Raw genomic sequence first — 15,173 nt, 5'->3', positions numbered from 1 at the left:
TGTACAAGGTCTGGCTCTCAATCTAATAGAATCAAGAATAAATTTGTCCTTTAGGACTTTAATAACATTAAAAAAAGATCACTGCCCTGGTCAGTATGGCTTAATTGTTTGGGAATCATCCTGTGTCATGATAGGTAACCAGTTCAATTTCTGGTCAGAGTACACATCTTTGTTTCCAGTTTGATCCCCGGTGGAGGGCGTGCAGGACACAACTGATTGATGTGTTGCTCTTCCAGCAATGTTTCTCTCTCTCTCCCTCCTTCTTCCTCTCTAAAATGATAATCAATTTCAAAATCTTTAGAAAATATTATAGAAATGGAACTGTTGATCATATTGCCAATTTTTTTCATAATAAAAAGAGATCTAACTCCTAGCTAGTATATTTACTTTATGTAGGCATGCCAACATAGGGAATAGATGAAAGATTTAGATTAAGGAGAAGTAGTCCTATTCATTCTATATTTACCTGAATACTCAATGGCATCACAGTAGTCCCCAGACATCATATATTATAATGGTATATATGGCACATTGTTGCTTTGGGTAAATTGATATACTCAATCAGAGCATCCAAAGCTGCTCTTTCAGCTAAAATTGAACATCTTTGTCCTTGATTGTGTTTTTTTTTATTTATAGTTTAAATTTTGGTAATCTTTCTTCCAAGCTCTAATGTACGTAACTCTAATGTACTAATAATTCCCTTTGCTTTGACACAGATAATTTAAATATTTATATACTGGAACATCACTTATAATTGGGTTAAACATAAAAGTCAGATCATGCCATGGAAAATGTTGTTTAATAAAGCAGCTAAAATTTCTATCTAAAAATAGTGGTTCTGTATACTGGTTTTGACTTTCTCTGGAACTTCTATTAGTGGGTCTAATTTTTAGAAATTTGTGACAACTCTAAAAGCAGAATAGAAAACAACTGTTGAGAAATATCATTAAATGTCTTTAAATTTAGTTTTCTTAACTCTGTTGTGCTCTCTGCTTCCCATTTCATGTTCCTATTAGTGTCTACTGCACATTGTGATCATTATGGTAGAAGATGTTATGTATCTGCTGATTGGGAAAATTTATTATTAAATGGAGGAGGGACTCCTTATTACCTTATAACCTCAAAGCACCATATTTTTATATTTAAATTTAATACATTTTCTTCCTTTTATTATAAGATATAATAGCCTTTGAAATGAGGTCATCCACACACAATACAGACATTTTTCTCCAGAGAAATAAATGACTGGGGGTAGGAAAAACTTTCTGTTGAGTTACAGACGGAACGATTTTTGTAAGATCAATTCTCCCAGGGAAGTAGCAGAGAAAGGATTCGTACATCCCATGGGAGAGATGTCTGACAATAACGTACAAGAACACGTTATTGTTAATATGTTGCCAAGGCTACTGGAAACAGATTTAACTGTTTAAATTACCTTCTTTTCTTTTCCAAGGTAAAGTTAGTTTCCATTGTAAAATATTTGTTACTTAAGTATAGCATTTGAAAAACAACAAATTAAACTATTTATATTTAAATCACTAAGAGAGATCCACTATTTGCCTTTTGGTGTATTTTCTTTAAATCATCTTACTTATATTCATTTATTACTCTTAAAGGATCATTATCCTATGTATATACACATTTGTAAATTACAGTGTTAAAACCATTTTTTTTCTGATTGCAAATGTGAAGGGAAAAAATCACAACAATCCTGTGACCTATGGGTATCTAATGTAAATGTTTGTTTTTCTACATTTTTTACATATCCACATATATACATACATGCATACATATGTACCCTATATGCCATTTTTCAAAGCACAGATAGCACAGCATTACTCATAAACTGTAGATAAAAATAATGTACAAAAAGGGGTAAGAGTCAGTAGCTATTCTGAATTTTCAGCTATCTCCATTAAAATTCCACATTTACCTCTTAGATCACAACTTAAGATCACAATTTTTTAAAATTAGGCTTTCCAAATCCTAAATGTTAAAACACAAATCCAAATTTTATGAGTAGCACATAAAATAAACATTTTTTCACGTAGTGTCTCTTTCTCTGTATGTGGAAATTACTCAGTTGTATTTTGTAAATGTACAAGTAAACCTATAATTGTTAAAATCTTGGAAAATACAGAAAATTATATATAAGGAAATAAAAATAATATGTCATTTTACTCTGAGATAAATGATGCTAAGATTTGATGTATTACTTTCAAAATTTTTCTAGGCATATTTATAAATATACACCATATATATTTTAACATTATACTCCATATACTGTTTCTAATTTGGTTTGTTCCCTTAACAATATATCATAAACACCTTTCCATGTACATTTATCAGTATCAAAACCGTGATATTTATGTCTACCTAGTAGTCTATTGGGGGATATTTTAAACTTTATTTAGTCTACTATTTATTTATTTATTTATTTATTTAACAGGTATTTACTGAGTACCTACTATATTCCAGGCACAGCTCCCTTTTAGAGATAGGGAACAAATGAGACATACCACCTGCCTTCATATATACCAGTTGAAGTAAAGAGGCATAAACAAAATAAAAAATAAATACCATCTATACCAGGTATCTGTAAGTCTAAGAAGAAAAATAAAGGAGGGTAAACGAGATATAAAATTCCCGGATTGTGGTTGTGGGCCAAAGAATTACTATTTTATACAAGGTAAGTAGTGGAAGGGACAAGACATGCAACAGAGCAGTCGGGAGAGATTCCAGGAAGGGGAGGAGCTAGTGAAAATCTTGAGAAAGGGCCCTGGCTGGTTTGGTTCAGTGGTTAGAGTGTTTGTTGGCCCGCAGACCAGAGAGTTCCGGGTTTGTTCCTGCTAAGAGCTCGTACCTGGTTGCAATTTGTCCCTGGCCCCGATTGTCTCTCTCACATCAATGTTTCTCTCTCTCTTCCTACCTCTCTCCCTCCCGCTCTATCTGAAGATAAATGCAAGAATGTCCTCAGATAAGGATTAAAAACAAAAAACCTTGGAAAGGTAAGTGCTGGGTGTGTTCACAGATGAGCTATTAGGCCTGTGGCTGGGGTGGAGATAGCAAAGGGGAGAGTAATAGGATGTGGGTGGGCCAGATCATGTTGATTTTGTAGGTTTACAGTAACAACTTCCATTTCTTTCTTTCTTTGTTTTTTTACTTGAATAAAATGGGAAGCCACTGGAGAATAATGAGGTCTGTAGTAACAGTATTTGATTTACTTTTTAAAAATATGAATCACATTTCACTCATATGTTGAATTGAATGAACAAACTGAACAACCAAGCAAAATAGAAAAGACTCATAGATAGAGAATAGGCAGATAGCTCTGGTGTGTGTGTGGGTGTGTGGGGGAGGGGGTGTAGGGAGTGTTAGAGGGGTTAAGAGATTGAGCATAAAAGACAATAAAGAGAGAACTCATGGAGATGAACAACAGTGTGGTAACTGCAGGGTGGGGTATGGAAGGGGGCATAGAGGGGATAAATGGTAATGCAAAAATAAACTAAACAAAAAATGGATCACGATTCCTGTCATGTGGAGAATAGAGTATAGGAAGTTAAGGTGAAAGCTGGAAGCCTAGTTGGGTGCGAGTTCAGTGCAGTGGGGTGCACTAAAATATGAGTCAGGAAGATAACTTGAAACTGGGAAGAAATATCTGATGAAGTTAAAGTAAATCCATGATAACAGGGCACCTAGAAGCCAAGTGGAAGTGTTTCAAGAAGGGAATAATCAACTACTAATAATTCAAGTACAACAAGAACAGAGTATTCAGTTAGCAATGTGGAGGTCATTGGTGATGATAATGAAAGCATTTGTGTGAAATCTGGGGTACAAAAACCTAGATGGAACAGATTCATGATAAATAGAAGCAGAAGAATTTCTGATAACAGGTATTTCCTCTTTCAAGGAAATCTGCTGTAGTGAACAGAATTGGGGAAATATCTGGGGAGGGATGTGAGGTCAAGGGAGAGATATTGGAGACATTAAATTATATTTCTTCTAACCTAAAGCACTTTTCCTGACTGCAAATAAAATTGAAATGAGTTTTTGAGTCACAGCTATAATTTAACTTTGGCTCTCTCTATAGCTCTTCTGACTCTAAATTAGAAGCACCCACCTGAGGTTAGCTTTTTCCTCCCTTGTTGAGGTGTCATTTCTAGTTTTTCTCTCTTATCCATGTTCTACACTGCCATCTCTCAGCCTGCCGGGATGGGTGCAATGCAATGAAACTACAAGCACACGCTGCTTGGAGTGAGGGGGAGCTTTGCAAGGTAGCAAAATCTCTAGATCTCTGGACGCAGTTCCATTTATTTGCAGATTGGTACCTCTAGGTCACAAGTGGATTTAAGTAAGTTACTTCCTTGAGATGGCATTACTGCATATACCCTAGCTTTGTCTCTTGCTTTTTATGGGAAGAGACCTTGAAGCCAAAAGATAACAAACCCTTATTCACATGCAAATGGAGCACCCAACACACCTGGGCAGGCCAGGTTCCCCTGCTAGGATTCTGAGAATGTATTAACACAAGGTTGAGAATGCTTAACACAGGTTAAAAAACATCCACCTTCCAACCCCCCAACCTCACACTACATCTGTCTGCTGCTTTTTGGGAACTGTTAATATGTTATATTATCTTAAGCAAATCATATCTTCTCTTCCCTTTCATTCCTTCTTGAAAAGGACTTTGTCTCTCTAATGGAATTATCATAAAAACTTTTCCAACAGCTTTTGTTCTTCCTCTCCTGTTACTGATTTCCAAATAAACTTTTCTGTTAATGCAATGTTCATTTTCAAATAACATTTTCCAAATAGTTCAATCACTACAAACAATGCCTTGGATTAATGGTACTTGAAACTGAAACTGTCCAAGTAATTTGACCATTCAATAAGATGTCAGAATAAACTTTTCCTTTTGAAAGCCACTCCATTGCCTTTTATTTGAGTACTGTATTATTTTTTCTCTTCTTTTATTCCCCCACATTTTCTCCTACTTTGAATGTTTATTCATGTCTCCAATTCATTAGTTTTTTTTTTTCCTATTGCATTATAAAAATTACCCCAAAACTTAGTGTCTTAAAACAATAACAATTTACCATAGCTCACTCATTCTGTGGTTCTGGAATCAAGAGTGGGTTGGCTGCGTGATTCTGGCTCAATCCTCTCTTGATGTTGAAGAGAGTTATTTCAGAGGGATGATCTTGCAAGCCCCTTCGCATGTGTCTGGCACCCGAAATGTGAAGCCTTGAACAGCCGGTGCCCCTTGGACATAGTCTTTGTCTCTACGTAATTTCTCCACATGGTCTCTTTGGCATAGTAATGTCAGGATGCTGAGCTTCTTACATGTCAATTCAGGGCTCCAATGGCACGTGTCCCAAGAGAAAACCAGATGGAAGCCAGCATTGCCTTTTGTGAGTCAGCCTCTGAAACATTGCAACATCACTTCTACTGCATTTTATTGGTCCAGTGAGTGACCAAGTTCTACCATACTTAGTTTCAAAGGAAAAAGACATAGACCCCCAGCTCCTAATAGCATTATAAAAAACAGCAAGTGGAACTATTTGGGTGCAGCAATCTTTAAAAGATTACAGTCTGCCACATCTCCCAAGCACACCAATCTCCTTCCTTTCCAAATCTTGTTTCTCCTTGTTTCAACATAATCTCTTATTTTCTCATTACTCCCCTAACTTTACTTCCTTGCCTTTTATCCTGAAGCCTATGGTAAGGAATTTCTTAACATTCTGTATTATCCTCATATGTCTGCTACTTGTGATCCTTAAATACACTACATATGTCAATCCCCAAATCAAATGATCTCTGCACTGCTGAATCATATTAAAGAAAAATGTATTTGTTGACATTATTATTATTATTAATCTATCCTCAACCAGAATATTTGACTCCACCAACCAGTACTCTTTGTCAATTAGTTAAAAATATCCCCCGCTCTGCATTTTTATACACCAATAATGAACTATCAGAAAGAGAAACTAAGAAAACAGTGTCATTTACAAATGCATAAAAAAAAATACCTAGGAATAAATTCAACCAAGGAGGCAAAAACCCTATGTTCAGAAAATGACAAGACACTAAACAAAGACATTGAAAAAGATACAAATAAATGAAGCATATACTGTGTTCATGGATATAAAGAATTACCATAACTAAAATGTCCATGCTACCCAAAGCAATCTATAGATTCAATGTAATTTCTATCCAAATCCTAATGACATTTTTTCACAGAATTAGAACAAATAATCCACAAATTTATATGAAATCACAAAAGATCCTGAATAGACACAATAATCTTGAGAAAGAAGTACAAAGTTGGAGATTGCATGCCACCTGATATCAAACTATACTACAAGGCCATAGTAATCAAGACATCATGGTACTGGCATAAAAATAGATGTATAGAACAAGGGAACAGAATAGAGAGCCAGGAAATAAACCCATGCCTACCTATATGGTGAATCAATATATGATAGAGGAGGCAAGAATATACAATGGTGTAGGACAGTCTATTCAATAAATGGTCTTAAGAAAACTGGACAGATACAAGCAAAAAAATAAAACTAGACCACTTTCTTATACCATGCACAAAAATATACTCAAAATAGATTAAAGACTTAAATGTTAGACTCAAAACCATAAAACTCCTAAAAGAAAACATACGCAGTAAACTCTCTGATATTTCTCTTTGCAATATTTTTTCTAATATATCTCCTCAGGTAAGAAAAGCTGAAGAAAAAATGATCAAATGGGACTGTATAAAACTAAAAGAAAAGAAAAGCATCAACGAAACAAAAAGACAACCTACTGAATGGGGAAAGATATTTGTCAATAATACATCCCATAATAAAATACCCAAAATTTATAAAAAATTTATACACCTCAACACCAAAAATACAAAGACTCCAATTAAAAAATGTGCAGAGGACCTGAAGAGACATTTCTCCAAAGAAGACATACAAATGGCCAATAGGATATGAAAAGATGCTCAGTGTCACTATTATCAGAGGAAGGCACATTAAAACCATAGTGAGAAATCACTTCACACTTGTCAGAATGTCTCTCATCAATAAATCAACAAATAAGAGTTGAGTACGTGGAGAAAAAGGAATCCCCCTTGTGCATTGTTGGTGGGAGTGCAGATTGGTGCAGGCACTATGGAAAACAATATGGAGGGTCCTTAAATAATTAAAAATGGAACTTCCTTATGATCCAGCAATTCCACTTTAGGGTATATATCAAAAGAAACTCAAAATACTAATTTGAAAGGATATATATGCCTCCATAGTCATTGCAGTGTCATTTACAGTAGCCAAAATATGGAAGCAACCCATCCCCATAAACAGATGAATGGATTAAAATGTAGTGGTATATATACACAATATTATTAAGCCATAAAAAGAATGAAATCTTACTATTTGCAATAGCATGGATGGACCCAGAGGTATCATGCTAAGTGGCAGAAGTCAGACAGAGAAAACAAATAACATGATTTCACTTAAATGTGGAATCTAAAGAATAAATGAACAGACAAAATAGAAACAGACTCTTAGATGCAGAGAACAGATGAATGGTTGCCTGAGGGGAGAGAGGTTGGGGAACTAGGTGAAAAAGGTAAAAGGATTAAGAATCACAAATTAGGCATGGGGATGTAAGATTACAGTTTAAGGAATGCAGTCAATCATATTGTAATAACTATGTATGGTACTGGGTAGGTATTTGAAATATCAGGGAGATCACTTTGTAAAGTGTACGATTGTCTAGTCACTATGCTGTACACATGAAACTAATACAAAATAATATTGAACATCAACTTTAAAATATAAAATATCTTCACCTACTTAATAGATGGCTTTTACAAACATCGACTATTTTTCTAAAATTTAACTTTTCACACTCTCATCAGCAAAAACTTTGATATTTTTAAATAGAAACTTATCTTATTTTCTAATTTAATACCTGCAACATTTTATTTCTAAAAATCAAATATTAGTTCATTTATTTTCATCATTTAAAAAAATAATACATAATACTCCAATTTTTATAGACATAGCTATTTTGCATCCATTATATATTAAGTGTTTTTTTTAATATTTGAATTGATAATGTCATTTTAGTTTTAATTTTATTCTAAATCAAATGTTATTTAAAAGCATGATTCTTAACTTTTTAAGCTAATGAATATTTAGCACATACTATCTGCCAACAATAGTTCTAAGTGCTTTATATGTAATGAATCATTTGATCCTCAAAAAAAGTCTTGTGTTAAAGAAACTATTATTATCTCTATGCTATAAACTGAGGAAAAGAAAATATAACTTTCCAAGTTTTTCACCAAAAATATTAAGCTAACTGTAGAGTTTATGTTCACAACTATATAACACTGATTCCATTTATATATAATTGTTCAATTATTATTAAATTAGTTTATAATTCTACCTTACTAGATTTAGTAAGGTTTTCTAAGCAGCCAAAAATTACCAGTTTATATTATTTTGAGTAGTATACTCATGTATGTTTTAAATATACACACGCACATATATTTAAATTTGATACATTATTTTCTGTAATAAATATGTCAATGTTACCTGATAATTTTATCATTATTTTTATATTGTATTTTGCTAATATATTCTTTTTTAATTGAGATGTAATTGATATATAACACTGTATAAGTTTAAGACGAACAATGTTTTTATTTGATATATAGTCTAATATGATTACCACCACAGCATTAGCTAACAATACCTCTATCACTTCACATAATTATTATTTCTTTTTTTGTGTAAGAATATTTAAGGTCTAGTCTCTTAGCAAATTTGAAGTATGTAATAAGTATTCTTGACTATAATAATTTTGCTATGCATCGGATTTTCAGAACTTGCTTATCTTCTACTTGCAAGAATGTACTCTTTGACCAATATTTCCCCAAACTTCCCCCATGCCAGCCCCTGATTACCTCCATTCTACAAGTTTGGCTTTTGTAGATCCCACATATAAGTAACATCATACAGTTACTGTCTTTTTCTGTCTGACTTATTTTACTTAGCATAATGCCCTCAAGATCTACCCATGTTGTTGCAAATGGCAGAATGCCCTTCTTTCTCATGGATGAATAACATTCCATTGTATATATTTATATACCATAGGTTCTTCATCCACTCATTCACTGGTGGTCATTTAGGTTGTTTCCATATTTTGGTTAAGTAATGCTGCAATGATCATGAGAGTGCAGATATCCGTCCAATATTCTTTTCTCATGTACCCAGGGGTGGGGTTGCTGGATCATATGGTAGTTTCATTTTAGTTTTCTGAGGAACCTGCACACTGTTTTCCATGGTTGCTGCACTCATAGCCTTTTCCATCAACAATGCACTAGGGTTCTCTTATCTTCACATCCTTGCCAGAACTTGTTATCCAGGGTCTTTTTGATGATAGTGTATTCTAATAGTATGAGGTTATATCTCATAGTGATTTTGATTTGCATTTCCCTGATGACTGGTGAGGTTGAGCATCTTTCTTTGGGCCCTGGTTGGTTTGAATTAGTGGTTAGAGTGTCGGTCTGTGGACCAAAGAGTCATGGGTTCGATTTGGTCAAGGGCACGCACCTAGGTTGCGGTTCAGTTTGGAGTGGTGAGGGAGGCAAACAGTCTGTGTCTCTCTCTCATGCCGATGTTTCTCTCTTTCTCTCTCCCTCCCTGTCTGAAGATGGAGGAAAATTATCCTCAGGTGAGATTTAAAAAAATAAAATAAAATCAACATTTCTTTTGGAAAAATGAACATTCAGTTCTTCTGCCCATTTTTTAATCAGGTGGTTTGGTTTTGTGCTATCAAAACGTATGAGTACTTTATATCATTTGGATATTAATACCTCATCCATTATATGGCTTGCAAATAGTAACTCCTATTCCATATGTTGCTTTTTCGTATTTTTATTGTTTCTTTTGTTTTTTTTTAAGCCTTTTGGCATAATTCACTTGCTTATTTTTTGCTTTTGTTGCTTGTGCTTTTAGTATTATATCTAAAAAATCATTGCCAAGATCACTGTCAAAGACCTCATTTTCTTCTTTCAGTTTTATGATATCAGGTCTTACATTTAAGTCTTCAATTCATTTTGAGTTAATTTATGTAAGTGGTAGAAGACAGGAGTCCCAGTTTTACTTTCCTGCAGGTGGTTGTTCAGTTTTCCCAATATCATTTGCTGAAAAGGCTATCCCTTTTTCATTGTGTATTCTTGGCTCCCTTGTCAAATACTTGACTGTGTAACTGTGCATTATTGATGGGCTCCCTATTTTGTTCCATTGATCTATATGTCTGTTTTTATGCCAACAGCATACTGTCTGGATTACTACAGCATTGTAATATAGTTTGAAATCAAGAATGGATGCCTCTCGCTTTTTGTTCTTTCCCAAGATTGCTTTGGCTATTCATGATCTTTTGTGATTTCATACCAATTTTTGGACATTTTTTTCTCCATCTGTGAAAAATGCAAATGAAAGTTTGATAGTGATTGCATTAAGTCTATTGATCAATTTGGGTACAATGAACATTTTAACAATAACAGTTCTGTGACCACGGTATGCCTTTGCATGTTTGTTGGGTCTTCTTCAGGTTCTTTCATCAAAGTGTTATGGTTTTCGTGGTACAGATCGCTCACCTCCTTGGTTAAATTTGTTTTCAATATTTTATTTTTTTTGATGCTCTTGTAAATGGGATAGTTTTCTTTTTGTTTTTAGTTGTTTTGTTGTTAATGCTTAGGAACCCAACTGATTTCTGTATGTTGATTTTATATCCTGCAACGTTACTGATTTCATTGTATAGTTCCAAAAGTTTTTTGGTTGATCTTTAGGATATTTCATATACAAGATCATACTATCTGCAAATAATAAGTTTACTTCTTCCTTTTCTATTTAGATGCCTTTTATTTCTTTGTCTTACCTGATTGCTCTGGCTAGGACTTTCATTACTATGGTGAATATGAATGGTGAGAGTGGACACCTTTGTCTTGTTCCTGGTCTTAGAGGAAATACTTTCAAACATTCACCATTAACTCTGACGTTAGCTGACTTCTGCTCCTGCCTAGGCCCAGAATTCAAGAAGGTTAAGAGACTACAAGCTTGGGGCACTGAAATGGGATTTTTGAATTTCAATTGACAGCAGGGTGGCCCCTTGAGAAATAGCAGCCCAAGTGTAAGCGGTGCCTTTAAAGAGCCTCTAAGACTTGGACCTGAGACTGGTTTTGATGTGAAACACAAGAGGAGAAAATGGGGCCTGCTTTCTTCTACATATTCAGTAGACACACTCACACTCTCAAACACACACCCACAAGCACATACTCAAAGAGAGAAGGGGAGAGAAGAGACTCCTCAATGGCCAAGCTTGTGTACCGAGACCATCATAAGCAGGGGGGCAGCTAGCAGAGAAGGCTGGGCGAGGTTAGTGGCAGATTCTTGGCTCTAAGTGTAGCAAAGTGGTAGCATTGTTTTGGCACCTGAGGCAAGATATGCCAGAAGGAGGGGGTCATTGGTTATGGGTGAAAGAGAAAGAGGACAGCTCACAGAGTAAGTAGCTACATAACTTTGTCTGACTCATAAATACACACAGTCGGAAAAGAGCATACTACCAAGGGGAGGACAAATCCAAAAATGTATTTAAAGCACCTCAGCTACTGGAAGAGCCATTACCTCTGTTAAAGTGGTTAGTGGTTAGGACTAATTGTAAATAGAATTAAACAGTAATGTGACCTCTCTTATTCCCAAAATCTTTTTTTTTTTTTCTTCTTTTATTGATTTTACAGAGAGAGAAAGGGAGAGGGAGAGAGAGAGAGAAACATCGGTGAGAAAGAACATCGATTGGCCGCCTCCTGCATGCCCCCCACTGGGGATCAGGCCCACAACCTGGGCATGTGCCCTGACCGGAATCTAACCAGCGACCTCTTGGTACATGGGTCAGCACTCAACCACTGAGCCACACCAGCCGGACTTATCCCCCAAATCTGTATCTATATATTAAATCTAATGATTCTTTCACAGTCCCATCAACTCTGCCTTGGTTTAGATCCAATCACTATTCCTGAAGATGAACAGTTCTGTGAGAACTTATGTTACATCTAAAATTAAACTGTCCAACTCTAAAATTCCCCACTATAGGGTTATTAATATACTCTCCATAACCAAATCAAATACTATAACTTCTCTGGATAGAATTCCTAAATTGTTTTCTATTATATAACAAGTTTCAAATTTCCTCAAATATTATAAAAAGCTCTTTGCTATCTGCCTCTTCCCACCCATTTAGTGCCATTTCCTGCCATGGTCACTCGTTTTCCTTTTAAGTCCGGTGTGATTCCCAGTGGGGTCATGCTGTTCCACGTGCCTATCCCAACTGCACATCTGTCCTTTCTTCCCAGAACTGTGCCTTTATTTTTGCTTTCAAGCTCCAGCAAAGCCTTTTCTTCCAAAGCCACCTTTCTCTAGGCAGAGCCCAAACTTTCATCCTATCTAGTCTTTAGCACCTACGAATTGATTTTTTTTCCTTTATTGATTTTAGAGAGAGAGAAAGGGAGAGGGAGAGATAGAAACATTGATGAGACGAAGCATCGATTGGCCACCTCCCGCATGCCCCTCACTGGGGATCAGGCCCACAACCTGGGCATGTGTCCTGATCGGGAATCAAACCGGCAACCTCTCAGTGCGTGGGTCGACACTCAACCACTGAGCCACACTGGCTGGACCAGATTGATGTTTTAAACTTTGTTTACATTCTTCCTCACCAAAGGGTTAGCTACATGTGGGCAGGGATTTAGTCCTTTTCATCTGTAGTCTCCTCTTAACACAACATTTAGGTAAGTAGTAAACACCCAATATTTTATTTTTCTTTATGAACAATGTTTATATGAATCCTAACACTTTCCAGAATTTAGTGAAATAAATCACAATGTTGGATAGGTTTTCTTCACTTATTGATGTAGTCAACAAAGATTTATGGAGTGCCCACATCTTAGAAGATACTGTGCTAGTCCTTGGCACACAAAATCTTATGAATACAGCTCAGTTCCTGATTTCAAATAATTTATGTGCTAATAGGGGAAAAATGCCTAAATAAGAAAACCCAAACTACAATTTATTGAGAAGATAACAGGTACTGCAGGATTCTGAAAGGGTGTCTAGTAGATTACTGAATTATAATTTTTGAGAAGACTGTTGTCTATGCTTCCTAGAAAGTGTTTACTTTTTAAATCTTAAAAAAGTCATAGACCCAAAACCGTAAAACTCCTAGAAGAAAATATAGGCAGTAAACTCTTTGACATTGTTCTTCACAATATCTTTTTGGATCTATCTCCTTGAGCATAGGAAACGGTAAAATAATAAACCAATGAGTTTATATAAAACTATAAACTTTTTGCACAATGAGGAAAACTATCAACAACAACAAAAAAGTTAACATACTAAATGAGAGAAAATATTTGTAAGTGATACATCCAGTAAGCGGTTAATATCCAAAATTTATAAAGAACTCATACAACTCAATACCCAGAAAATAAACAATTTAATTAAAAATGGACAGAGGACCTGAACAGACATTTGTTCAAAGGGGACATACAGATGGCCAACAGACATCTGAAAAGATGGTCCCCATTATTAATGATCAGGGAAATGCAAATTAAAATCACAGTGATCCCATCAGTAGATGAGTAGATAAAAAGCTGCGGTACATCTATACAATAAAATACTACATGGCTGTAATAAAGAAGGAATGTGTAACTTTTGAAATAGCATGGATAGAACTGGAGATTATTGTGCCAACCGAAATAAGCCAGCCAGAGACAACTACCATATGATCTCACTTATATGTGGAATCTAATGAACAAAATAAGCTGACAAACAAAATAGAACCAGAGGCATGGATACATGGAACAGTTTGACAGCTGTCAGAGGGGAGGGGGGCAGGAGGGAATGGATGAAAGAAGGTGAAAAGATTAGCCAAAGAACATATATGAATGATGCATTGACAACTGTGAAATAACGGCCAGAGGGAAAGGCTGTGGGGGCTGGGTAAAGGTGGGCAAAGGGGGAGAAAATGGACAATCTGTAATAGTGTCAACAATAAAAATAAAGTTAAAAAAAATAAAAGATAAAAATAAAATGTATTGTAGCAATAAAAAAATAATCTCAGTGTGATACCAACTCATAACTGGCAGAATGGCTAGCATCAATAAATCAACAACCAACAAACGTTGGCAACGATGTGCAGAAAATGGAACCCTTGTGCACTGTTGATGGGAGTGCAGATTGGTGCAGCCACTATGGAAAAACAGTATGGAATTTTCTCGAAAAATTGAAAATAGAGTTGCCATTTGACCCAGCAACTCCACTTCTGGGTATTTATCCAAAGAAAACGTGAACACTAATTTGAGAAGATATTTGTACCTCTATGTTTATTACAGCTTTCCTAATAATAGCCAAGATATAAAAGAAACTTAGATATCCATCAATAGATGAAGGGGTAAAGAAGATGTGGTATTTGTGCATATATGCATACAGGGAATATTATTCAGCAATGAAAAAAATGAAATATTGCCATTTGTGATAATATGGATGGACCTAAAGAGTATTATGTTAAGTGAGATAAGACTGACAAAGACAAATACTGTATCATCTAACTTAGATGTAGAATCTAAAAGACCAAAATAAATGAATAAGCAAAACAAAACAGAAACAGACCCATAGATATAGAGAACAAGCTGATGGTTTTTCCAAAGGGGAGAGGGTGGGGAGATGAAAAAAAAAAAAAATGTAGATATTAAGTCTAATAAAGACTTAATTGCCCAGAAGTTAGTTTTTTGATGGAAAAATTCCTGAAACAAAAAAGAATTAGATTTATTGCGCAGTGCTATGGAAAATAGCCATAACTGAGATGTCCATCAGGATTTGAAACCTATCAATATTTGGGAAAGCATTTAAGTGGATTTGACATTTCAAAAATCCTTGCTGGGAGTTATTTTTAAGTAAAAAGGAATAAAGAGAGGTCTCATGCTATAGGGTTACCAAATTCCACCTTGGAGAACCTGAGATATGTAAAGCAGAGATGTTTACTTGTCACTTGTGACATAGGCAAAGGCAACTTATCTAATCAGTGGTGGAATTTTAAGCCAGTACAAT

Source organism: Molossus molossus, unplaced genomic scaffold, assembly GCF_014108415.1.
Source record: "Molossus molossus isolate mMolMol1 unplaced genomic scaffold, mMolMol1.p scaffold_m16_p_8, whole genome shotgun sequence".
Classification (NCBI taxonomy): domain Eukaryota; kingdom Metazoa; phylum Chordata; class Mammalia; order Chiroptera; family Molossidae; genus Molossus; species Molossus molossus.
Note: the sequence above shows the minus strand (reverse complement) of the source record.